General features: G+C 54.6%; 4 non-coding genes and 3 pseudogenes across 4 annotated transcripts; all 7 read right to left on the reverse strand.

Moving 5' to 3' along the window:
- Positions 1-781: 781 nt before the first annotated feature.
- On the reverse strand, positions 782-945 carry LOC138512460 (U1 spliceosomal RNA). Its single transcript, XR_011281272.1, has one exon. It is a non-coding gene; the product is annotated as a U1 spliceosomal RNA (small nuclear RNA).
- Positions 946-3,849: 2,904 nt separating this feature from the next.
- On the reverse strand, positions 3,850-4,013 carry LOC138512462 (U1 spliceosomal RNA). Its single transcript, XR_011281274.1, has one exon. It is a non-coding gene; the product is annotated as a U1 spliceosomal RNA (small nuclear RNA).
- A 953-nt stretch (positions 4,014-4,966) lies between these two features.
- On the reverse strand, positions 4,967-5,130 carry LOC138512463 (U1 spliceosomal RNA). Its single transcript, XR_011281275.1, has one exon. It is a non-coding gene; the product is annotated as a U1 spliceosomal RNA (small nuclear RNA).
- Positions 5,131-6,066: 936 nt separating this feature from the next.
- LOC138512464 (U1 spliceosomal RNA) lies at positions 6,067-6,230 on the reverse strand. Its single transcript, XR_011281276.1, has one exon. It is a non-coding gene; the product is annotated as a U1 spliceosomal RNA (small nuclear RNA).
- Positions 6,231-7,152: 922 nt separating this feature from the next.
- LOC138512773 (U1 spliceosomal RNA) lies at positions 7,153-7,290 on the reverse strand (annotated as a pseudogene).
- Positions 7,291-13,514: 6,224 nt separating this feature from the next.
- On the reverse strand, positions 13,515-13,652 carry LOC138512784 (U1 spliceosomal RNA; annotated as a pseudogene).
- Positions 13,653-19,874: 6,222 nt separating this feature from the next.
- On the reverse strand, positions 19,875-20,012 carry LOC138512785 (U1 spliceosomal RNA; annotated as a pseudogene).
- Positions 20,013-22,919: the final 2,907 nt, after the last annotated feature.

Genomic DNA, 22,919 nt, shown 5'->3' on the forward strand with positions numbered 1-22,919 from the left:
AAAAAGGGAGGGGGAAGGCCTTTTGTTGCTTGGCATTTGTATTTTTTTCGACCCTTTCTTTTTCTGCTGCAGCTCCTTCTTCTCCTCCTCCTCCTCCTCCTCCGTACGGCTTGGCTTTTGTTTTTTTTTTTCTATCCCCCTTTCTTTTTCTGCTGCTCTTCTTCTGCTCCTCCTCCTCCTCCTCCTCCTCCTCCTCCGGTCGCCCCTTTCGCCCAGGGTCAGAGGCCAGCAGGGCCCTGTGTTGTTGCGCATGCTTGCAGTCGTTCCTTCTCTGGCATAGTCAGTGTCGTCCGGGGTGCCTGCTGGTGGAAAGAGAAGCAGAAATCAATTCATGTGGGCATAGAGCAAACCAGGCCTAAGGCCTTTGGGAGCAGGGTATCGCGCCCCAAGCCCCTCACGCCTTCCCGAACGCTCCCAAACGCGGTCAGACCCCTCGCCGGGCAGAGCCCTCGCCGGGCCCAGGCCGAGGGGGCTTGGCAAGGCTAGCAGCCCGCAAAGGCCAGGGTGAGGCTGAAGGGGCGACAGGCCTGCAGCCCTGGGAAAGGCTGCAGGGCCTGGCCGGCCTTCCGACAAGACGGGGCCTTCTGCCACCTCCCTGGGCCAGCCTCCAGAGTGGGGAGACAGTGATCTCCCAGCATCCCTTTCGGCAGAGGGCTTTGCATGAGGCATGCCATCTGTAGGCCAGGGCTCCATAGTGCAGGACAGCCAGGCCTGGAGCAGCAACAGCAACCAGCAGGCCGACAAGTCATTTTTTTTTGTTCTATTTTTTGAAACCAAAGATCAGGGGAAAGCGCGAACGCAGTCCCCCACTACCAGAAATTATGCAGTCGAGTATCCCGCATTTGGGGACATCGCAGGGGTCAGCACATCCGGTGTGCAATGGATGAGCCTCACCCTGGGAGAACCACCTTAGTGATCATGGTGTCTCCCCTGCCAGGTAAGTATGAGTTGGTTCAGGAACAGCACGGCTGGCCCCTCTTGTGTGGCACTGGAGACACAGGGTGGCATCGTGCGGAACGGCTTTCCCACAATGCTCAGTTTCCAGCGAGATTTGCATCTGGTGATGGCAGCCGGCCGCCCACCCATCGTACAGGCCCAAAAAGGGAGGGGGAAGGCCTTTTGTTGCTTGGCATTTGTATTTTTTTCGACCCTTTCTTTTTCTGCTGCAGCTCCTTCTTCTCCTCCTCCTCCTCCTCCTCCGTACGGCTTGGCTTTTGTTTTTTTTTTTCTATCCCCCTTTCTTTTTCTGCTGCTCTTCTTCTGCTCCTCCTCCTCCTCCTCCTCCTCCTCCTCCTCCTCCTCCGGTCGCCCCTTTCGCCCAGGGTCAGAGGCCAGCAGGGCCCTGTGTTGTTGCGCATGCTTGCAGTCGTTCCTTCTCTGGCATAGTCAGTGTCGTCCGGGGTGCCTGCTGGTGGAAAGAGAAGCAGAAATTGTTACGTTGTGACTTCCTGTGTGTGTGTGGCTTTGGAAAAGGAGGGAGATGTGTTATATAGTGACTGTCTGTGTTGATCTGCCATATGTGAGTGTGTGATGTCATATGGAATGTTGTTGGGTGAATGATGGAATGCTGATCTGAGGGTTCCGTACTGAGTCAGGCAGTTAGAGCTCCCCTGCCTGGGTGATGGGGCCAGTGCTGATTATACTCCATACTCCTGTATTTACTTCCATGTAACTGTGTCTTTAAGTCCTGTAATAAACCTAAGAAGTAACTAAGAAAGCGTGGAAGTCACTTCCCAACAATGGCGACGAGGATGGGATTGGACAGTTAATGGACTTTTAGTAATGTTATGGTGCATGTATCTAATGGAGTTGCATGTGGAAGAGTGAGCTAGTATAATCTTTTTGAGGATTTTCAGAAGTTCAGTTGTCATTTTACTTAGGGTCAAACTTGACCATGGACTTATAGGATAAAAATGTAGGTTAACTTAATGACCACAGATAAGATGCTGAATTGTAAAATGTCTTTACATGATTCAGTTAAAGTTGGAAGTAAGATAGATGCACAATAATGGGCATGTAGATGGTATGTATCAGGCAGTAACTGAAGAAGTAGCGCTTCTGACGTGAATGACATTTTGTAAGGAAGGAGAGATGTGTATGTGTCGTCATCAGTATCAGTAAGGGGTAGCGCCTCTGTTGGTGAATGACACTTTGATGTTATTTAGAGGTAGCGCCTCTGTTATGTGGGTCACGTTTGATGGGGGTAGCGCCTCTGATAAGTGTGGCTCAACGGTATTTTAGAGAGGTAGCGCCTCTAGTAAGAGTGACAATAAGTTTCCTTTGAGAGGTAGCGCCTCTGAGGTGAGTGTCACTAGGGTATGTTCGGGAGGTAGCGCCTCGAGTAAGAGTGACAATAAGATTCCTCTGAGAGGTAGTGCCTCTGAGGTTAGTGTCCTTAGGGTATGTTAGGGAGGTAGCGCCTCCAGGTTTATGCGAAGTTCGGTATTAGAGAGAGGTAGCGCCTCTGATGTGCATGGATATGAGTGCATATGAGGGAGGTAGCGCCTCCGGTAGGTGTCTCTATTAGTGTTAGCAAGAAAAGCGCCACTGACGTGAATGGGACAAGTGTATATGAGGGTGATAGCGCCTCAGGTTAGTGGAACATAGTGATGTGCGTGAGGTAGCGCCTCAGCCCGTGTAGAGTAGGACAGGTACCTCAGTGGATGAGTACCATGTCATATTGTTCCTGCAATTGTTTAAAGGAGGTAGCCCCTCTGTAGTGATATTTTCTTATGTGTAGTTGTGTCAAAGCCTGTGTTTCATCCAAATTAGTGGGGTGTGGCATGTCAGTTTCTATCAATTCTGCATTGGGTTGACTGTGGTCATTCACCGGGTACGCAGATGGGTTTGGGATGCCTGGCCAGTGTCTCAGCTTCTTCTGCAGTATTTGAATGTATTGGCTAAGTAGGTCACACCCAACAGGCTGAGTATATTTGATTTGTGAATGGGTGAGTGGTGTTGTGTCGCCGTGAATGTGTCTGTTCCGGTTTGGTATTAGATGCGTGTTTGAGACGGGTTTAGAGAAATATCTTGTTGTGTCTGATTTGTACATGTGTGGTCTGGTAAAGGAAGGAGATGTGTTACGTTGTGACTTCCTGTGTGTGTGTGGCTTTGGAAAAGGAGGGAGATGTGTTATATAGTGACTGTCTGTGTTGATCTGCCATATGTGAGTGTGTGATGTCATATGGAATGTTGTTGGGTGAATGATGGAATGCTGATCTGAGGGTTCCGTACTGAGTCAGGCAGTTAGAGCTCCCCTGCCTGGGTGATGGGGCCAGTGCTGATTATACTCCATACTCCTGTATTTACTTCCATGTAACTGTAACTGAAGTGTCTTGAATAAACCTAATATATGACCTAAGTTAAGCCTGCAAGTCACTTCGCAACAGAAATCAATTCATGTGGGCATAGAGCAAACCAGGCCTAAGGCCTTTGGGAGCAGGGTATCGCGCCCCAAGCCCCTCACGCCTTCCCGAACGCTCCCAAACGCGGTCAGACCCCTCGCCGGGCAGAGCCCTCGCCGGGCCCAGGCCGAGGGGGCTTGGCAAGGCTAGCAGCCCGCAAAGGCCAGGGTGAGGCTGAAGGGGCGACAGGCCTGCAGCCCTGGGAAAGGCTGCAGGGCCTGGCCGGCCTTCCGACAAGACGGGGCCTTCTGCCACCTCCCTGGGCCAGCCTCCAGAGTGGGGAGACAGTGATCTCCCAGCATCCCTTTCGGCAGAGGGCTTTGCATGAGGCATGCCATCTGTAGGCCAGGGCTCCATAGTGCAGGACAGCCAGGCCTGGAGCAGCAACAGCAACCAGCAGGCCGACAAGTCATTTTTTTTTGTTCTATTTTTTGAAACCAAAGATCAGGGGAAAGCGCGAACGCAGTCCCCCACTACCAGAAATTATGCAGTCGAGTATCCCGCATTTGGGGACATCGCAGGGGTCAGCACATCCGGTGTGCAATGGATGAGCCTCACCCTGGGAGAACCACCTTAGTGATCATGGTGTCTCCCCTGCCAGGTAAGTATGAGTTGGTTCAGGAACAGCACGGCTGGCCCCTCTTGTGTGGCACTGGAGACACAGGGTGGCATCGTGCGGAACGGCTTTCCCACAATGCTCCGTTTCCAGCGAGATTTGCATCTGGTGATGGCAGCCGGCCGCCCACCCATCGTACAGGCCCAAAAAGGGAGGGGGAAGGCCTTTTGTTGCTTGGCATTTGTATTTTTTTCGACCCTTTCTTTTTCTGCTGCAGCTCCTTCTTCTCCTCCTCCTCCTCCTCCTCCTCCTCCGTACGGCTTGGCTTTTGTTTTTTTTTTTCTATCCCCCTTTCTTTTTCTGCTGCTCTTCTTCTGCTCCTCCTCCTCCTCCTCCTCCTCCTCCTCCTCCTCCTCCTCCTCCTCCGGTCGCCCCTTTCGCCCAGGGTCAGAGGCCAGCAGGGCCCTGTGTTGTTGCGCATGCTTGCAGTCGTTCCTTCTCTGGCATAGTCAGTGTCGTCCGGGGTGCCTGCTGGTGGAAAGAGAAGCAGAAATTCATGTGGGCATAGAGCAAACCAGGCCTAAGGCCTTTGGGAGCAGGGTATCGCGCCCCAAGCCCCTCACGCCTTCCCGAACGCTCCCAAACGCGGTCAGACCCCTCGCCGGGCAGAGCCCTCGCCGGGCCCAGGCCGAGGGGGCTTGGCAAGGCTAGCAGCCCGCAAAGGCCAGGGTGAGGCTGAAGGGGCGACAGGCCTGCAGCCCTGGGAAAGGCTGCAGGGCCTGGCCGGCCTTCCGACAAGACGGGGCCTTCTGCCACCTCCCTGGGCCAGCCTCCAGAGTGGGGAGACAGTGATCTCCCAGCATCCCTTTCGGCAGAGGGCTTTGCATGAGGCATGCCATCTGTAGGCCAGGGCTCCATAGTGCAGGACAGCCAGGCCTGGAGCAGCAACAGCAACCAGCAGGCCGACAAGTCATTTCTTTTTGTTCTATTTTTTGAAACCAAAGATCAGGGGAAAGCGCGAACGCAGTCCCCCACTACCAGAAATTATGCAGTCGAGTATCCCGCATTTGGGGACATCGCAGGGGTCAGCACATCCGGTGTGCAATGGATGAGCCTCACCCTGGGAGAACCACCTTAGTGATCATGGTGTCTCCCCTGCCAGGTAAGTATGAGTTGGTTCAGGAACAGCACGGCTGGCCCCTCTTGTGTGGCACTGGAGACACAGGGTGGCATCGTGCGGAACGGCTTTCCCACAATGCTCCGTTTCCAGCGAGATTTGCATCTGGTGATGGCAGCCGGCCGCCCACCCATCGTACAGGCCCAAAAAGGGAGGGGGAAGGCCTTTTGTTGCTTGGCATTTGTATTTTTTTCGACCCTTTCTTTTTCTGCTGCAGCTCCTTCTTCTCCTCCTCCTCCTCCTCCTCCTCCGTACGGCTTGGCTTTTGTTTTTTTTTTTCTATCCCCCTTTCTTTTTCTGCTGCTCTTCTTCTGCTCCTCCTCCTCCTCCTCCTCCTCCTCCTCCGGTCGCCCCTTTCGCCCAGGGTCAGAGGCCAGCAGGGCCCTGTGTTGTTGCGCATGCTTGCAGTCGTTCCTTCTCTGGCATAGTCAGTGTCGTCCGGGGTGCCTGCTGGTGGAAAGAGAAGCAGAAATCAATTCATGTGGGCATAGAGCAAACCAGGCCTAAGGCCTTTGGGAGCAGGGTATCGCGCCCCAAGCCCCTCACGCCTTCCCGAACGCTCCCAAACGCGGTCAGACCCCTCGCCGGGCAGAGCCCTCGCCGGGCCCAGGCCGAGGGGGCTTGGCAAGGCTAGCAGCCCGCAAAGGCCAGGGTGAGGCTGAAGGGGCGACAGGCCTGCAGCCCTGGGAAAGGCTGCAGGGCCTGGCCGGCCTTCCGACAAGACGGGGCCTTCTGCCACCTCCCTGGGCCAGCCTCCAGAGTGGGGAGACAGTGATCTCCCAGCATCCCTTTCGGCAGAGGGCTTTGCATGAGGCATGCCATCTGTAGGCCAGGGCTCCATAGTGCAGGACAGCCAGGCCTGGAGCAGCAACAGCAACCAGCAGGCCGACAAGTCATTTTTTTTTGTTCTATTTTTTGAAACCAAAGATCAGGGGAAAGCGCGAACGCAGTCCCCCACTACCAGAAATTATGCAGTCGAGTATCCCGCATTTGGGGACATCGCAGGGGTCAGCACATCCGGTGTGCAATGGATGAGCCTCACCCTGGGAGAACCACCTTAGTGATCATGGTGTCTCCCCTGCCAGGTAAGTATGAGTTGGTTCAGGAACAGCACGGCTGGCCCCTCTTGTGTGGCACTGGAGACACAGGGTGGCACCGTGCGGAACGGCTTTCCCACAATGCTCCGTTTCCAGCGAGATTTGCATCTGGTGATGGCAGCCGGCCGCCCACCCATCGTACAGGCCCAAAAAGGGAGGGGGAAGGCCTTTTGTTGCTTGGCATTTGTATTTTTTTCGACCCTTTCTTTTTCTGCTGCAGCTCCTTCTTCTCCTCCTCCTCCTCCTCCTCCGTACGGCTTGGCTTTTGTTTTTTTTTTTCTATCCCCCTTTCTTTTTCTGCTGCTCTTCTTCTGCTCCTCCTCCTCCTCCTCCTCCGGTCCCCCCTTTCGCCCAGGGTCAGAGGCCAGCAGGGCCCTGTGTTGTTGCGCATGCTTGCAGTCGTTCCTTCTCTGGCATAGTCAGTGTCGTCCGGGGTGCCTGCTGGTGGAAAGAGAAGCAGAAATCAATTCATGTGGGCATAGAGCAAACCAGGCCTAAGGCCTTTGGGAGCAGGGTATCGCGCCCCAAGCCCCTCACGCCTTCCCGAACGCTCCCAAACGCGGTCAGACCCCTCGCCGGGCAGAGCCCTCGCCGGGCCCAGGCCGAGGGGGCTTGGCAAGGCTAGCAGCCCGCAAAGGCCAGGGTGAGGCTGAAGGGGCGACAGGCCTGCAGCCCTGGGAAAGGCTGCAGGGCCTGGCCGGCCTTCCGACAAGACGGGGCCTTCTGCCACCTCCCTGGGCCAGCCTCCAGAGTGGAGACAGTGATCTCCCAGCATCCCTTTCGGCAGAGGGCTTTGCATGAGGCATGCCATCTGTAGGCCAGGGCTCCATAGTGCAGGACAGCCAGGCCTGGAGCAGCAACAGCAACCAGCAGCCCGACAAGTCATTTTTTTTTGTTCTATTTTTTGAAACCAAAGATCATGGGAAAGCGCGAACGCAGTCCCCCACTACCAGAAATTATGCAGTCGAGTATCCCGCATTTGGGGACATCGCAGGGGTCAGCACATCCGGTGTGCAATGGATGAGCCTCACCCTGGGAGAACCACCTTTTTTTTTTTTTTTTTTTTTTTTTAAATATCTTTATTAAGTGCTTAAAGATGCTACAAGGGTAATAAATTCAATTCAATAAGAAGACTTGTGTGGCAATTACATTCCCCCCTCAAAGCAGAAGGGGTAGTTTCAATTTTACTTTGGGCATTTTGGGTGGGTACATATATATTTTCTGTTCAGAGTCTGTGGTTTACAAAGTGTTCGTGTTTTGCCTGAGTAGGCAAGGAGTTCCCTTTTTCTTTATTTTATTTTTGGATGATTGTCTGGGCTGGGGGTTTTACTCAGGGCCCCCATCTTCCAGGCTGTCCTTGATTTCATAGTCTCTTAGCAGGCTGTGTACCATCCTGCGGCAGGCTTCGGTTGTCAGCAGTTCATCATTGAGGACCAGGCGTTTCCTTGCGTAGAGGAGAATGTCCTTCATGCAGCAGAGGATCCTCCAGCCGTTCTGTATTGCCTCTACTGTGTGGGTCTGTGCAAAGAGTCCATACAGCACAGACTGGTGTATAATGTCTTGGGGCGGGATGTGAGCACTCAACTCAGTGTTCAGGGCCCTGCGCAGTTTCCTTGCAAAGGGGCATGCCCAGAAGAGGTGGTACGCTGTTTCCTCTGCCGGGCACCCCCTTGGGCAGCTCCTGTGTGGGCAGAGGCCCCGTCTGTTCATGAATGCTCGCACAGATAGTGCCCCCCTCACCGTCAGCCAGGCGATGTCCTTGTGAATATTCAGGAGTTTGTTTGATGCCACATTTTCCCACACCTGGGTAACTGTGGCCGCTGGCAAGTCCTCAATGGGATCTGTGGTGTCTTGGGACCGGATCAGGTTGTGGATTGTCCTTGGGTTCCACAATGCAGGCACCACCCCCTGAAGGCCAAAATCTGCGATGAACTTTTCCATCTCCCTGTAGTACCAAGGGAGCGTCCAGTTGTACGGGGCCCTGTTTTCCCACTTGTCCCAGCCTAGCCTCCTCCATGTTGGTGTGAGGAAGAAGCGGAAAAGGAGGTAGGCTGAGTGGGTCTTGTTGGCGTTGCCCAGGGAAATCCTGACGCAGGTGCAGGCGAAGCAGGCCCGCAGTCTTGTAGGGAGGTCCGGGATTCCTTTCCCTCCTTTGCGCGGTTCCTTGTACATGGATGATCTCTTAACTCTGTCCATCTTTGAGCCCCAGACAAAGTGGAAGACCATGGCGTTGATGGCCCGCGCTTCTCTGGCTTGGAGGGGCCACGCTTGGGCCACATACTGCAGGACAGGCAGCGCATCATTTCTCAGCACCAGAGCCTTCCCTTCCATGCTCAGTTTGCGGAGACTCCAGAGACCCAGTTTCTGTTTGACCTTGGCCAGGCGTTCCTTCCAGCTTTTCAGCGCTGCCCCCTCCTTCCCATACCAGACCCCAAGGATCTTGATGAAATCCTTCTCGATTGGGAAGGGAAGGGGCTCCTGGTTGCTATCCCAGTGTCCAAACAGCATGGTTTGGGATTTTGCTGCATTTATCTTTGCGCCCGATGCCTGGCCAAAGTCTTCGCAGGTCCTCAGAAGCTCTGACACCGATTGACTGTCTGCACAGAAGAGGGTGACATCATCCATGTAGAGAGAACACTTCACCTCTCTTCTCGCGTCTCCTGGTGCCGGGATGCCTCTGATGTCTGGGTTATTCCGGATGTACTCCGCCAAGAGCTCTATAATGCAAACAAACAGAGGGGGCGAGAGAGGACAGCCCTGCCTAACCCCAGACTTTACTGGAAAGGGGTATGTTTTCCAACCATTCACCATGACTGAACTGAATATGTCTTTATACATTACTCTAACATAACTGCAGAAGAATTCCCCCAGCCCAAACCCTCTGAGTACCCTGTCCATGAATTCATGGGAGACGCGGTCGAAGGCCTTCTCCTGGTCAAGGCACACCAGCGCTGCCCGAACCTTGCGGTCCGTGACATACTGGATTGTGTCCCTGATCAGGGCGAGGCTGTCAGCGACCCTACGTCCAGGGACCCCACAGGTCTGGTCGGGGTGGACAATCTCACCGATAGCACCCCTGAGTCTAGTCGCCATTGTCTTTGCCAGAATCTTGTAGTCCACGTTTAGGAGAGAGATGGGCCTCCAGTTCTTGAGGTCACACTTCTCTCCCTTCCGTTTGTACAAGAGCGTGATGATACTTTCTCTCATAGACTGAGGCATGCTACCACCTGCGACCATCTCTTTGTACACCTCGAGTAGGTCTGGTCCTACTATGTCCCACATAGTGACGTAAAATTCGGCTGGGAGACCGTCACTTCCCGGTGTTTTGCCTGTCTTGAAAGATTTGGTCGCAAGGTGCAGCTCCTGCAGTGTGAAGGGAGCATTCAGTGCGGCTTGCGCTGCTGGGGAGACCGTTCTTGGGATACCCGACAGAAACTTTTCTGCCTGGTGTCCCACTGACCTCTTCTCCGCATAGAGGTCCCCATAAAAGTCGGTCGCCACCTTCATTATGCCATCCCTTGAGTTACAGAGTTTTCCCTCCTTGTCGCGCAGTTCAACCAGAGGGGTGTGCGCAGCGTAGACTTTCCTGAAGAAGGAGTTGCATTTCTCCCCCTTTTCCAGGTTCTCCACTTTGGACCGGAAGATGATGCCCCTGGACTCATCCCGAAAGTGCTGGCTCAGCCCTTTCTTGACTTCCTCCAGGGGAACCCTTACGTCCCATCCCTTGAGTTGGAGGTCGTGCAGCTCCTGTAGCTCTCGCTGCAGTTTTTTACACTCCCTCTTCCTCCCCTGAGCTTTCCTCCTCCCCGCATTCTTAAAAAAATCTTGGACCTTTCCCTTGACCCATTCCCACCACTCCCCTGTCGACTGGAAGCCATCCTTCATTTCCTGCCATGACCTGTACATCTCCCTTAGGTCGGCTTCCAGTCTCTCTTCTCTCAGCAGGGAGCTGTTCAACTTCCAGGCTCCCGGTCCTGCTAGGAACTTGCCCGTCAGTTCACCCTGGAAGTGGATAGCTCGATGGTCAGAGAAGTGGACAGGTATCATAGTACTCTGTCCCCCCCCTCACTGTTTGGGAGGTGAAGACAAAGTCTATCCTAGAGTGCAGGGAGCCATCTGGGGAGCTCCAGGAGAAGTTCCTGCCGTTAGGCCCCATTGACCCTATTACATCTTTCAAGGATGCCTCGTGCACCATCTCCGCCAGGAGCTTTGCTGCGGCATCCATCCACCCAGAACCCGCCCTCAGACCTATGCGTCCTCCCTCTTCCAAGACACAATTAAAATCCCCACCCATCAATATTGTTCTGGTGGTGACCAGCAGTGGCCTCAGGCGCTGGAGAATTTCCATCCGCTCAGCTACATCTGAGGGGGCGTACACAGCCATGAGCCTCACCGGCTCCCCCGCCCACGAGCCGTCAACGACAAGAGCTCTGCCGCATTCAAGCTCGGTGACGGAGTCGGCCGTGAAACGCTTCCCTCTGACTAAGATGGCTACACCTGTAGCCCTAGTGCTGTTCCCCCCTGACCAATATGAGGGGCCTAGAGTCCACTGGTCCTCCAGGTGTCTGTAGGACTGGGAATAAGGGATGGCACATTCCGATAGAAAATAAACATCACTATTCTGGCTAGCCAAAAAACTCAGGGTGCTAGCGCATCTGCTCTTGTCCTTAACGCTTCTCACATTTATGGAAAATAATGAAATAGCCATAATAATGTTTAAAGGTTTAGCTTAAACTAATAAAATTCAGTTCATGGCATATTGGTTTTACTCACAGGGCAGAGCTACATACCAGGCTGTCCACCCTCTCGCTGCGGCTCCAGGACCGGACCCTCTGCGGTTGCTGTGTGGTGCTGTTCTGGTGCTGCTCCGCCTGTCTGCATTGCTTCGGTGCTCTCTGCCTCGGCGCCCGGCTGGGCTGTTGTCATCCTTGCCTGGGTTCCTCCAATTTGTTCTTCGACCTCGCTCTCCATGTCCTCTGCTTCTTCTTCTGCCTCCTGCGGGAGGGGGGATGAGGCCATTTGATCGGCCATGAACCTCATTTCCTGCAGGACCAGAGTGACTTGGTCCCCTCTCATCTCCATTTCCTCTTGCTCTGCCTCAACCCCCAGTGGGTCGAAGCTGTTGCTGGTGCTGAGGGGTTTTTTGGGCGCCCCCTGCATGGTGTCGGAGGACTCCTTTAGCCTCCTCTTTCTGCTGTTTGAATCCACTTTGGTCCAAGGACCCCCCTCTGCGTCCTCAGCGTTGGGCTGGAGAACCAGCTGTTGTGTCTCGCTGGTCTCTGGTTTGGTGCTGAGTGCGGGGTCTGTTTCACGGTCCTGGGCTTCCTCTGGTGTGGCGGCCGGCTTGGTCACCTTAGGTTTGCCCTCTTTTTTGTCCTTCCTTTGGGCCGCAGTAGGAGGTGCCTCCTGTGGCGCCTCTTCTCATGGGGGGCTGTTGCCTCTGCGTAGGATCTGGCCCTGCTGGGGCAGTCCCTAAAGCGGTGGCCTTCCTGCCCGCAGAGGTTGCAAGCTACCTCCATCGTGCAGTCCTTGGCTGTGTGTCCCTCTTGCTTACAGTTCCTGCATGTTAGGGCGGCGCAGTCCCTGCCCGTGTGGCCCGGCTTGCCACACCTGTGGCAGAGCCTCGGCTGCCCAGCGTAATACAGGTATCCAGCGTCCCTGCCAATGGCGAAGCTGGATGGGGGGTGGCGGGTCCCGTCCGTTGCTCCCGGGTCTTCCGGCAGCTTGGCCGTGACGTGCCACTTTCCATCCCAGATTCCATTGCTGTCTAAAGACCTCACGGGGTCTTTCAGCAGTGTGCAGTGCCTGCGGAGGAAGGTGGTGACATCCTGCACATGCACGTGGGGGTTGTAAATGTGCACGGTCATCTTCTTCACTCCCATCTGCTGCTGGCATTCCATAGAGAAGTCTGCAAAGGGCTTCTCCTCTCTTCTGCTCCAGCACATGGTCCAGTAGCGGCGGCAGCTTTCCCCTGAGGCCATGGTGACCAGGTATGTCCCTGATGCTGGGAACACCTGCAGACACCAGACCTCGGAGGGGGCAAAGCCCAGGCCTGTGAGCATCAGCCTGGAGAAGATCTCCCTGCTCAGCTGGGGAATGCTGCCGTCCGCATCTGGTTTCCTCTTCATCCGGATGGTGTTCTTCATCCCGGGGGTCAGTTGTCCAGCCATCTCGACGTCGCGGTAGTCCTTCTTCTGTTTCTCCCGTCGCAGGTCCCGAAATTCGCGGCAAAAACGAACGCTCCAAAAGCACTTAAAAGTGCCGTTTTTTTTAGCTCATCAGCTAATTGCAGCTCCTTAGGGAATGCAGGCCAAGAAAGAACCATGTGATCATGGTGTCTCCCCTGCCAGGTAAGTATGAGTTGGTTCAGGAACAGCACGGCTGGCCCCTCTTGTGTGGCACTGGAGACACAGGGTGGCATCGTGCGGAACGGCTTTCCCACAATGCTCCGTTTCCAGCGAGATTTGCATCTGGTGATGGCAGCCGGCCGCCCACCCATCGTACAGGCCCAAAAAGGGAGGGGGAAGGCCTTTTGTTGCTTGGCATTTGTATTTTTTTCGACCCTTTCTTTTTCTGCTGCAGCTCCTTCTTCTCCTCTTCCTCCTCCTCCTCCGTACGGCTTGGCTTTTGTTTTTTTTTTCTATCCCCCTTTCTTTTTCTGCTGCTCTTCTTCTGCTCCTCCTCCTCCTCCTCCTCCGGTCCCCCCTTTCGCCCAGGGTCAGAGCCAGCAGGGCCCTGTGTTGTTGCGCATGCTTGCAGTCGTTCCTTCTCTGGCATAGTCAGTGTCGTCCGGGGTGCCTGCTGGTGGAAAGAGAAGCAGAAATCAATTCATGTGGGCATAGAGCAAACCAGGCCTAAGGCCTTTGGGAGCAGGGTATCGCGCCCCAAGCCCCTCACGCCTTCCCGAACGCTCCCAAACGCGGTCAGACCCCTCGCCGGGCAGAGCCCTCGCCAGGCCCAGGCCGAGGGGGCTTGGCAAGGCTAGCAGCCCGCAAAGGCCAGGGTGAGGCTGAAGGGGCGACAGGCCTGCAGCCCTGGGAAAGGCTGCAGGGCCTGGCCGGCCTTCCGACAAGACGGGGCCTTCTGCCACCTCCCTGGGCCAGCCTCCGGAGTGGGGAGACAGTGATCTCCCAGCATCCCTTTCGGCAGAGGGCTTTGCATGAGGCATGCCATCTGTAGGCCAGGGCTCCATAGTGCAGGACAGCCAGGCCTGGAGCAGCAACAGCAACCAGCAGGCCGACAAGTCATTTTTTTTTGTTCTATTTTTTGAAACCAAAGATCAGGGGAAAGCGCGAACGCAGTCCCCCACTACCAGAAATTATGCAGTCGAGTATCCTGCATTTGGGGACATAGCAGGGGTCAGCACATCCGGTGTGCAATGGATGAGCCTCACCCTGGGAGAACCACCTTTTTTTTTTTTTTGTAAAAATATCTTTATTAAGTGCTTAAAGATGATACAAGGGTAATAAATTCAATTCAATAAGAAGACTTGTGTGGCAATTACATTCCCCCCTCAAAGCAGAAGGGGTAGTTTCAATTTTACTTTGGGCATTTTGGGTGGGTACATATATATTTTCTGTTCAGAGTCTGTGGTTTACAAAGTGTTCGTGTTTTGCCTGAGTAGGCAAGGAGTTCCCTTTTTCTTTATTTTATTTTTGGATGATTGCCTGGGCTGGGGGTTTTACTCAGGGCCCCCATCTTCCAGGCTGTCCTTGATTTCATAGTCTCTTAGCAGGCTGTGGACCATCCTGCGGCAGGCTTCGGTTGTCAGCAGTTCATCATTGAGGACCAGGCGTTTCCTTGCGTAGAGGAGAATGTCCTTCATGCAGCAGAGGATCCTCCAGCCGTTCTGTATTGCCTCTACTGTGTGGGTCTGTGCAAAGAGTCCATACAGCACAGACTGGTGTATAATGTCTTGGGGCGGGATGTGAGCACTCAACTCAGTGTTCAGGGCCCTGCGCAGTTTCCTTGCAAAGGGGCATGCCCAGAAGAGGTGGTACGCTGTTTCCTCTGCCGGGCACCCCCTTGGGCAGCTCCTGTGTGGGCAGAGGCCCCGTCTGTTCATGAATGCTCGCACTTATAGTGCCCCCCTCACCGTCAGCCAGGCGATGTCCTTGTGAATATTCAGGAGTTTGTTTGATGCCACATTTTCCCACACCTGGGTAACTGTGGCCGCTGGAAAGTCCTCAATGGGATCTGTGGTGTCTTGGGACCGGATCAGGTTGTGGATTGTCCTTGGGTTCCACAATGCAGGCACCACCCCCTGAAGGCCAAAATCTGCGATGAACTTTTCCATCTCCCTGTAGTACCAAGGGAGCGTCCAGTTGTACGGGGCCCTGTTTTCCCACTTGTCCCAGCCTAGCCTCCTCCATGTTGGTGTGAGGAAGAAGCGGAAAAGGAGGTAGGCTGAGTGGGTCTTGTTGGCGTTGCCCAGGGAAATCCTGACGCAGGTGCAGGCGAAGCAGGCCCGCAGTCTTGTAGGGAGGTCCGGGATTCCTTTCCCTCCTTTGCGCGGTTCCTTGTACATGGATGATCTCTTAACTCTGTCCATCTTTGAGCCCCAGACAAAGTGGAAGACCATGGCGTTGATGGTCCGCGCTTCTCTGGCTTGGAGGGGCCACGCTTGGGCCACATACTGCAGGACAGGCAGCGCATCATTTCTCAGCACCAGAGCCTTCCCTTCCATGCTCAGTTTGCGGAGACTCCAGAGACCCAGTTTCTGTTTGACCTTGGCCAGGCGTTCCTTCCAGCTTTTCAGCGCTGCCCCCTCCTTCCCATACCAGACCCCAAGGATCTTGATGAAATCCTTCTCGATTGGGAAGGGAAGGGGCTCCTGGTTGCTATCCCAGTGTCCAAACAGCATGGTTTGGGATTTTGCTGCATTTATCTTTGCGCCCGATGCCTGGCCAAAGTCTTCGCAGGTCCTCAGAAGCTCTGACACCGATGGACTGTCTGCACAGAAGAGGGTGACATCATCCATGTAGAGAGAACACTTCACCTCTCTTCTCGCGTCTCCTGGTGCCGGGATGCCTCTGATGTCTGGGTTATTCCGGATGTACTCCGCCAAGAGCTCTATAATGCAAACAAACAGAGGGGGCGAGAGAGGACAGCCCTGCCTAACCCCAGACTTTACTGGAAAGGGGTCTGTTTTCCAACCATTCACCATGACTGAACTGAATATGTCTTTATACATTACTCTAACATAACTGCAGAAGAATTCCCCCAGCCCAAACCCTCTGAGTACCCTGTCCATGAATTCATGGGAGACGCGGTCGAAGGCCTTCTCCTGGTCAAGGCACACCAGCGCTGCCCGAACCTTGCGGTCCGTGACATACTGGATTGTGTCCCTGATCAGGGCGAGGCTGTCAGCGACCCTACGTCCAGGGACCCCACAGGTCTGGTCGGGGTGGACAATCTCACCGATAGCACCCCTGAGTCTAGTCGCCATTGTCTTTGCCAGAATCTTGTAGTCCACGTTTAGGAGAGAGATGGGCCTCCAGTTCTTGAGGTCACACTTCTCTCCCTTCCGTTTGTACAAGAGCGTGATGATACTTTCTCTCATAGACTGAGGCATGCTACCACCTGCGACCATCTCTTTGTACACCTCGAGTAGGTCTGGTCCTACTATGTCCCACATAGTGACGTAAAATTCGGCTGGGAGACCGTCACTTCCCGGTGTTTTGCCTGTCTTGAAAGATTTGGTCGCAAGGTGCAGCTCCTGCAGTGTGAGGGGAGCATTCAGTGCGGCTTGCGCTGCTGGGGAGACCGTTCTTGGGATACCCGACAGAAACTTTTCTGCCTGGTGTCCCACTGACCTCTTCTCCGCATAGAGGTCCCCATAAAAGTCAGTCGCCACCTTCATTATGCCATCCCTTGAGTTACAGAGTTTTCCCTCCTTGTCGCGCAGTTCAACCAGAGGGGTGTGCGCAGCGTAGACTTTCCTGAAGAAGAAGGAGTTGCATTTCTCCCCCTTTTCCAGGTTCTCCACTTTGGACCGGAAGATGATGCCCCTGGACTCATCCCGAAAGTGCTGGCTCAGCCCTTTCTTGACTTCCTCCAGGGGAACCCTTACGTCCCATCCCTTGAGTTGGAGGTCGTGCAGCTCCTGTAGCTCTCGCTGCAGTTTTTTACACTCCCTCTTCCTCCCCTGAGCTTTCCTCCTCCCCGCATTCTTAAAAAAATCTTGGACCTTTCCCTTGACCCATTCCCACCACTCCCCTGTCGGCTGGAAGCCATCCTTCATTTCCTGCCATGACCTGTACATCTCCCTTAGGTCGGCTTCCAGTCTCTCTTCTCTCAGCAGGGAGCTGTTCAACTTCCAGGCTCCCGGTCCTGCTAGGAACTTGCCCGTCAGTTCACCCTGGAAGTGGATAGCTCGATGGTCAGAGAAGTGGACAGGTATCATAGTACTCTGTCCCCCCCTCACTGTTTGGGAGGTGAAGACAAAGTCTATCCTAGAGTGCAGGGAGCCATCTGGGGAGCTCCAGGAGAAGTTCCTGCCGTTAGGCCCCATTGACCCTATTACATCTTTCAAGGATGCCTCGTGCACCATCTCCGCCAGGAGCTTTGCTGCGGCATCCATCCACCCAGAACCCGCCCTCAGACCTATGCGTCCTCCCTCTTTCAAGACACAATTAAAATCCCCACCCATCAATATTGTTCTGGTGGTGACCAGCAGTGGCCTCAGGCGCTGGAGAATTTCCATCCGCTCATCTACATCTGAGGGGGCGTACACAGCCATGAGCCTCACCGGCTCCCCCGCCCACGAGCCGTCAACGACAAGAGCTCTGCCGCATTCAAGCTCGGTGACGGAGTCGGCCGTGAAACGCTTCCCTCTGACTAAGATGGCTACACCTGTAGCCCTAGTGCTGTTCCCCCCTGACCAATATGAGGGGCCTAGAGTCCACTGGTCCTCCAGGTGTCTGTAGGACTGGGAATAAGGGATGGCACATTCCGATAGAAAATAAACATCACTATTCTGGCTAGCCAAAAAACTCAGGGTGCTAGCGCATCTGCTCTTGTCCTTAACGCTTCTCACATTTATGGAAAATAATGAAATAGCCATAATAATGTTTAAAGGTTTAGCTTAAACTAATAAAATTCAGTTCATGGCATATTGGTTTTACTCACAGGGCAGAGCTACATACCAGGCTGTCCACCCTCTCGCTGCGGCTCCAGGACCGGACCCTCTGCGGTTGCTGTGTGGTGCTGTTCTGGTGCTGCTCCGCCTGTCTGCATTGCTTCGGTGCTCTCTGCCTCGGCGCCCGGCTGGGCTGTTGTCATCCTTGCCTGGGTTCCTCCAATTTGTTCTTCGACCTCGCTCTCCATGTCCTCTGCTTCTTCTTCTGCCTCCTGCGGGAGGGGGGATGAGGCCATTTGATCGGCCATGAACCTCATTTCCTGCAGGACCAGAGTGACTTGGTCCCCTCTCATCTCCATTTCCTCTTGCTCTGCCTCAACCCCCAGTGGGTCGAAGCTGTTGCTGGTGCTGAGGGGTTTTTTGGGCGCCCCCTGCATAGTGTCGGAGGACTCCTTTAGCCTCCTCTTTCTGCTGTTTGAATCCACTTTGGTCCAAGGACCCCCCTCTGCGTCCTCAGCGTTGGGCTGGAGAACCAGCTGTTGTGTCTCGCTGGTCTCTGGTATGGTGCTGAGTGCGGGGTCTGTTTCACGGTCCTGGGCTTCCTCTGGTGTGGCGGCCGGCTTGGTCACCTTAGGTTTGCCCTCTTTTTTGTCCTTCCTTTGGGCCGCAGTAGGAGGTGCCTCCTGTGGCGCCTCTTCTCATGGGGGGCTGTTGCCTCTGCGTAGGATCTGGCCCTGCTGGGGCAGTCCCTAAAGCGGTGGCCTTCCTGCCCGCAGAGGTTGCAAGCTACCTCCATCGTGCAGTCCTTGGCTGTGTGTCCCTCTTGCTTACAGTTCCTGCATGTTAGGGCGGCGCAGTCCCTGCCCGTGTGGCCCGGCTTGCCACACCTGTTGCAGAGCCTCGGCTGCCCAGCGTAATACAGGTATCCAGCGTCCCTGCCAATGGCGAAGCTGGATGGGGGGTGGCGGGTCCCGTCCGTTGCTCCCGGGTCTTCCGGCAGCTTGGCCGTGACGTGCCACTTTCCATCCCAGATTCCATTGCTGTCTAAAGACCTCACGGGGTCTTTCAGCAGTGTGCAGTGCCTGCGGAGGAAGGTGGTGACATCCTGCACATGCACGTGGGGGTTGTAAATGTGCACGGTCATCTTCTTCACTCCCATCTGCTGCTGGCATTCCATAGAGAAGTCTGCAAAGGGCTTCTCCTCTCTTCTGCTCCAGCACATGGTCCAGTAGCGGCGGCAGCTTTCCCCTGAGGCCATGGTGACCAGGTATGTCCCTGATGCTGGGAACACCTGCAGACACCAGACCTCGGAGGGGGCAAAGCCCAGGCCTGTGAGCATCAGCCTGGAGAAGGTCTCCCTGCTCAGCTGGGGTATGCTGCCGTCCGCATCTGGTTTCCTCTTCATCCGGATGGTGTTCTTCATCCCGGGGGTCAGTTGTCCAGCCATCTCGACGTCGCGGTAGTCCTTCTTCTGTTTCTCCCGTCGCAGGTCCCGAAAATTCGCGGCAAAAACGAACGCTCCAAAAGCACTTAAAAGTGCCGTTTTTTTTAGCTCATCAGCTAATTGCAGCTCCTTAGGGAATGCAGGCCAAGAAAGAACCATGTGATCATGGTGTCTCCCCTGCCAGGTAAGTATGAGTTGGTTCAGGAACAGCACGGCTGGCCCCTCTTGTGTGGCACTGGAGACACAGGGTGGCATCGTGCGGAACGGCTTTCCCACAATGCTCCGTTTCCAGCGAGATTTGCATCTGGTGATGGCAGCCGGCCGCCCACCCATCGTACAGGCCCAAAAAGGGAGGGGGAAGGCCTTTTGTTGCTTGGCATTTGTATTTTTTTCGACCCTTTCTTTTTCTGCTGCAGCTCCTTCTTCTCCTCCTCCTCCTCCTCCTCCGTACGGCTTGGCTTTTGTTTTTTTTTTTCTATCCCCCTTTCTTTTTCTGCTGCTCTTCTTCTGCTCCTCCTCCTCCTCCTCCTCCGGTTCCCCCTTTCGCCCAGGGTCAGAGGCCAGCAGGGCCCTGTGTTGTTGCGCATGCTTGCAGTCGTTCCTTCTCTGGCATAGTCAGTGTCGTCCGGGGTGCCTGCTGGTGGAAAGAGAAGCAGAAATCAATTCATGTGGGCATAGAGCAAACCAGGCCTAAGGCCTTTGGGAGCAGGGTATCGCGCCCCAAGCCCCTCACGCCTTCCCGAACGCTCCCAAACGCGGTCAGACCCCTCGCCGGGCAGAGCCCTCGCCAGGCCCAGGCCGAGGGGGCTTGGCAAGGCTAGCAGCCCGCAAAGGCCAGGGTGAGGCTGAAGGGGCGACAGGCCTGCAGCCCTGGGAAAGGCTGCAGGGCCTGGCCGGCCTTCCGACAAGACGGGGCCTTCTGCCACCTCCCTGGGCCAGCCTCCGGAGTGGGGAGACAGTGATCCCCCAGCATCCCTTTCGGCAGAGGGCTTTGCATGAGGCATGCCATCTGTAGGCCAGGGCTCCATAGTGCAGGACAGCCAGGCCTGGAGCAGCAACAGCAACCAGCAGGCCGACAAGTCATTTTTTTTTGTTCTATTTTTTGAAACCAAAGATCAGGGGAAAGCGCGAACGCAGTCCCCCACTACCAGAAATTATGCAGTCGAGTATCCTGCATTTGGGGACATAGCAGGGGTCAGCACATCCGGTGTGCAATGGATGAGCCTCACCCTGGGAGAACCACCTTTTTTTTTTTTTTGTAAAAATATCTTTATTAAGTGCTTAAAGATGATACAAGGGTAATAAATTCAATTCAATAAGAAGACTTGTGTGGCAATTACATTCCCCCCTCAAAGCAGAAGGGGTAGTTTCAATTTTACTTTGGGCATTTTGGGTGGGTACATATATATTTTCTGTTCAGAGTCTGTGGTTTACAAAGTGTTCGTGTTTTGCCTGAGTAGGCAAGGAGTTCCCTTTTTCTTTATTTTATTTTTGGATGATTGCCTGGGCTGGGGGTTTTACTCAGGGCCCCCATCTTCCAGGCTGTCCTTGATTTCATAGTCTCTTAGCAGGCTGTGTACCATCCTGCGGCAGGCTTCGGTTGTCAGCAGTTCATCATTGAGGACCAGGCGTTTCCTTGCGTAGAGGAGAATGTCCTTCATGCAGCAGAGGATCCTCCAGCCGTTCTGTATTGCCTCTACTGTGTGGGTCTGTGCAAAGAGTCCATACAGCACAGACTGTTGTATAATGTCTTGGGGCGGGATGTGAGCACTCAACTCAGTGTTCAGGGCCCTGCGCAGTTTCCTTGCAAAGGGGCATGCCCAGAAGAGGTGGTACGCTGTTTCCTCTGCCGGGCACCCCCTTGGGCAGCTCCTGTGTGGGCAGAGGCCCCGTCTGTTCATGAATGCTCGCACAGATAGTGCCCCCCTCACCGTCAGCCAGGCGATGTCCTTGTGAATATTCAGGAGTTTGTTTGATGCCACATTTTCCCACACCTGGGTAACTGTGGCCGCTGGAAAGTCCTCAATGGGATCTGTGGTGTCTTGGGACCGGATCAGGTTGTGGATTGTCCTTGGGTTCCACAATGCAGGCACCACCCCCTGAAGGCCAAAATCTGCGATGAACTTTTCCATCTCCCTGTAGTACCAAGGGAGCGTCCAGTTGTACGGGGCCCTGTTTTCCCACTTGTCCCAGCCTAGCCTCCTCCATGTTGGTGTGAGGAAGAAGCGGAAAAGGAGGTAGGCTGAGTGGGTCTTGTTGGCGTTGCCCAGGGAAATCCTGACGCAGGTGCAGGCGAAGCAGGCCCGCAGTCTTGTAGGGAGGTCCGGGATTCCTTTCCCTCCTTTGCGCGGTTCCTTGTACATGGATGATCTCTTAACTCTGTCCATCTTTGAGCCCCAGACAAAGTGGAAGACCATGGCGTTGATGGTCCGCGCTTCTCTGGCTTGGAGGGGCCACGCTTGGGCCACATACTGCAGGACAGGCAGCGCATCATTTCTCAGCACCAGAGCCTTCCCTTCCATGCTCAGTTTGCGGAGACTCCAGAGACCCAGTTTCTGTTTGACCTTGGCCAGGCGTTCCTTCCAGCTTTTCAGCGCTGCCCCCTCCTTCCCATACCAGACCCCAAGGATCTTGATGAAATCCTTCTCGATTGGGAAGGGAAGGGGCTCCTGGTTGCTATCCCAGTGTCCAAACAGCATGGTTTGGGATTTTGCTGCATTTATCTTTGCGCCCGATGCCTGGCCAAAGTCTTCGCAGGTCCTCAGAAGCTCTGGCACCGATGGACTGTCTGCACAGAAGAGGGTGACATCATCCATGTAGAGAGAACACTTCACCTCTCTTCTCGCGTCTCCTGGTGCCGGGATGCCTCTGATGTCTGGGTTATTCCGGATGTACTCCGCCAAGAGCTCTATAATGCAAACAAACAGAGGGGGCGAGAGAGGACAGCCCTGCCTAACCCCAGACTTTACTGGAAAGGGGTCTGTTTTCCAACCATTCACCATGACTGAACTGAATATGTCTTTATACATTACTCTAACATAACTGCAGAAGAATTCCCCCAGCCCAAACCCTCTGAGTACCCTGTCCATGAATTCATGGGAGACGCGGTCGAAGGCCTTCTCCTGGTCAAGGCACACCAGCGCTGCCCGAACCTTGCGGTCCGTGACATACTGGATTGTGTCCCTGATCAGGGCGAGGCTGTCAGCGACCCTACGTCCAGGGACCCCACAGGTCTGGTCGGGGTGGACAATCTCACCGATAGCACCCCTGAGTCTAGTCGCCATTGTCTTTGCCAGAATCTTGTAGTCCACGTTTAGGAGAGAGATGGGCCTCCAGTTCTTGAGGTCACACTTCTCTCCCTTCCGTTTGTACAAGAGCGTGATGATACTTTCTCTCATAGACTGAGGCATGCTACCACCTGCGACCATCTCTTTGTACACCTCGAGTAGGTCTGGTCCTACTATGTCCCACATAGTGACGTAAAATTCGGCTGGGAGACCGTCACTTCCCGGTGTTTTGCCTGTCTTGAAAGATTTGGTCGCAAGGTGCAGCTCCTGCAGTGTGAGGGGAGCATTCAGTGCGGCTTGCGCTGCTGGGGAGACCGTTCTTGGGATACCCGACAGAAACTTTTCTGCCTGGTGTCCCACTGACCTCTTCTCCGCATAGAGGTCCCCATAAAAGTCAGTCGCCACCTTCATTATGCCATCCCTTGAGTTACAGAGTTTTCCCTCCTTGTCGCGCAGTTCAACCAGAGGGGTGTGCGCAGCGTAGACTTTCCTGAAGAAGAAGGAGTTGCATTTCTCCCCCTTTTCCAGGTTCTCCACTTTGGACCGGAAGATGATGCCCCTGGACTCATCCCGAAAGTGCTGGCTCAGCCCTTTCTTGACTTCCTCCAGGGGAACCCTTACGTCCCATCCCTTGAGTTGGAGGTCGTGCAGCTCCTGTAGCTCTCGCTGCAGTTTTTTACACTCCCTCTTCCTCCCCTGAGCTTTCCTCCTCCCCGCATTCTTAAAAAAATCTTGGACCTTTCCCTTGACCCATTCCCACCACTCCCCTGTCGACTGGAAGCCATCCTTCATTTCCTGCCATGACCTGTACATCTCCCTTAGGTCGGCTTCCAGTCTCTCTTCTCTCAGCAGGGAGCTGTTCAACTTCCAGGCT

The sequence above is a fragment of the Ambystoma mexicanum genome, chromosome 6p, assembly GCF_040938575.1.
Source record: "Ambystoma mexicanum isolate Mex_15411 chromosome 6p, UKY_AmexF1_1, whole genome shotgun sequence".
NCBI classification, from domain to species: Eukaryota; Metazoa; Chordata; class Amphibia; order Caudata; family Ambystomatidae; genus Ambystoma; species Ambystoma mexicanum.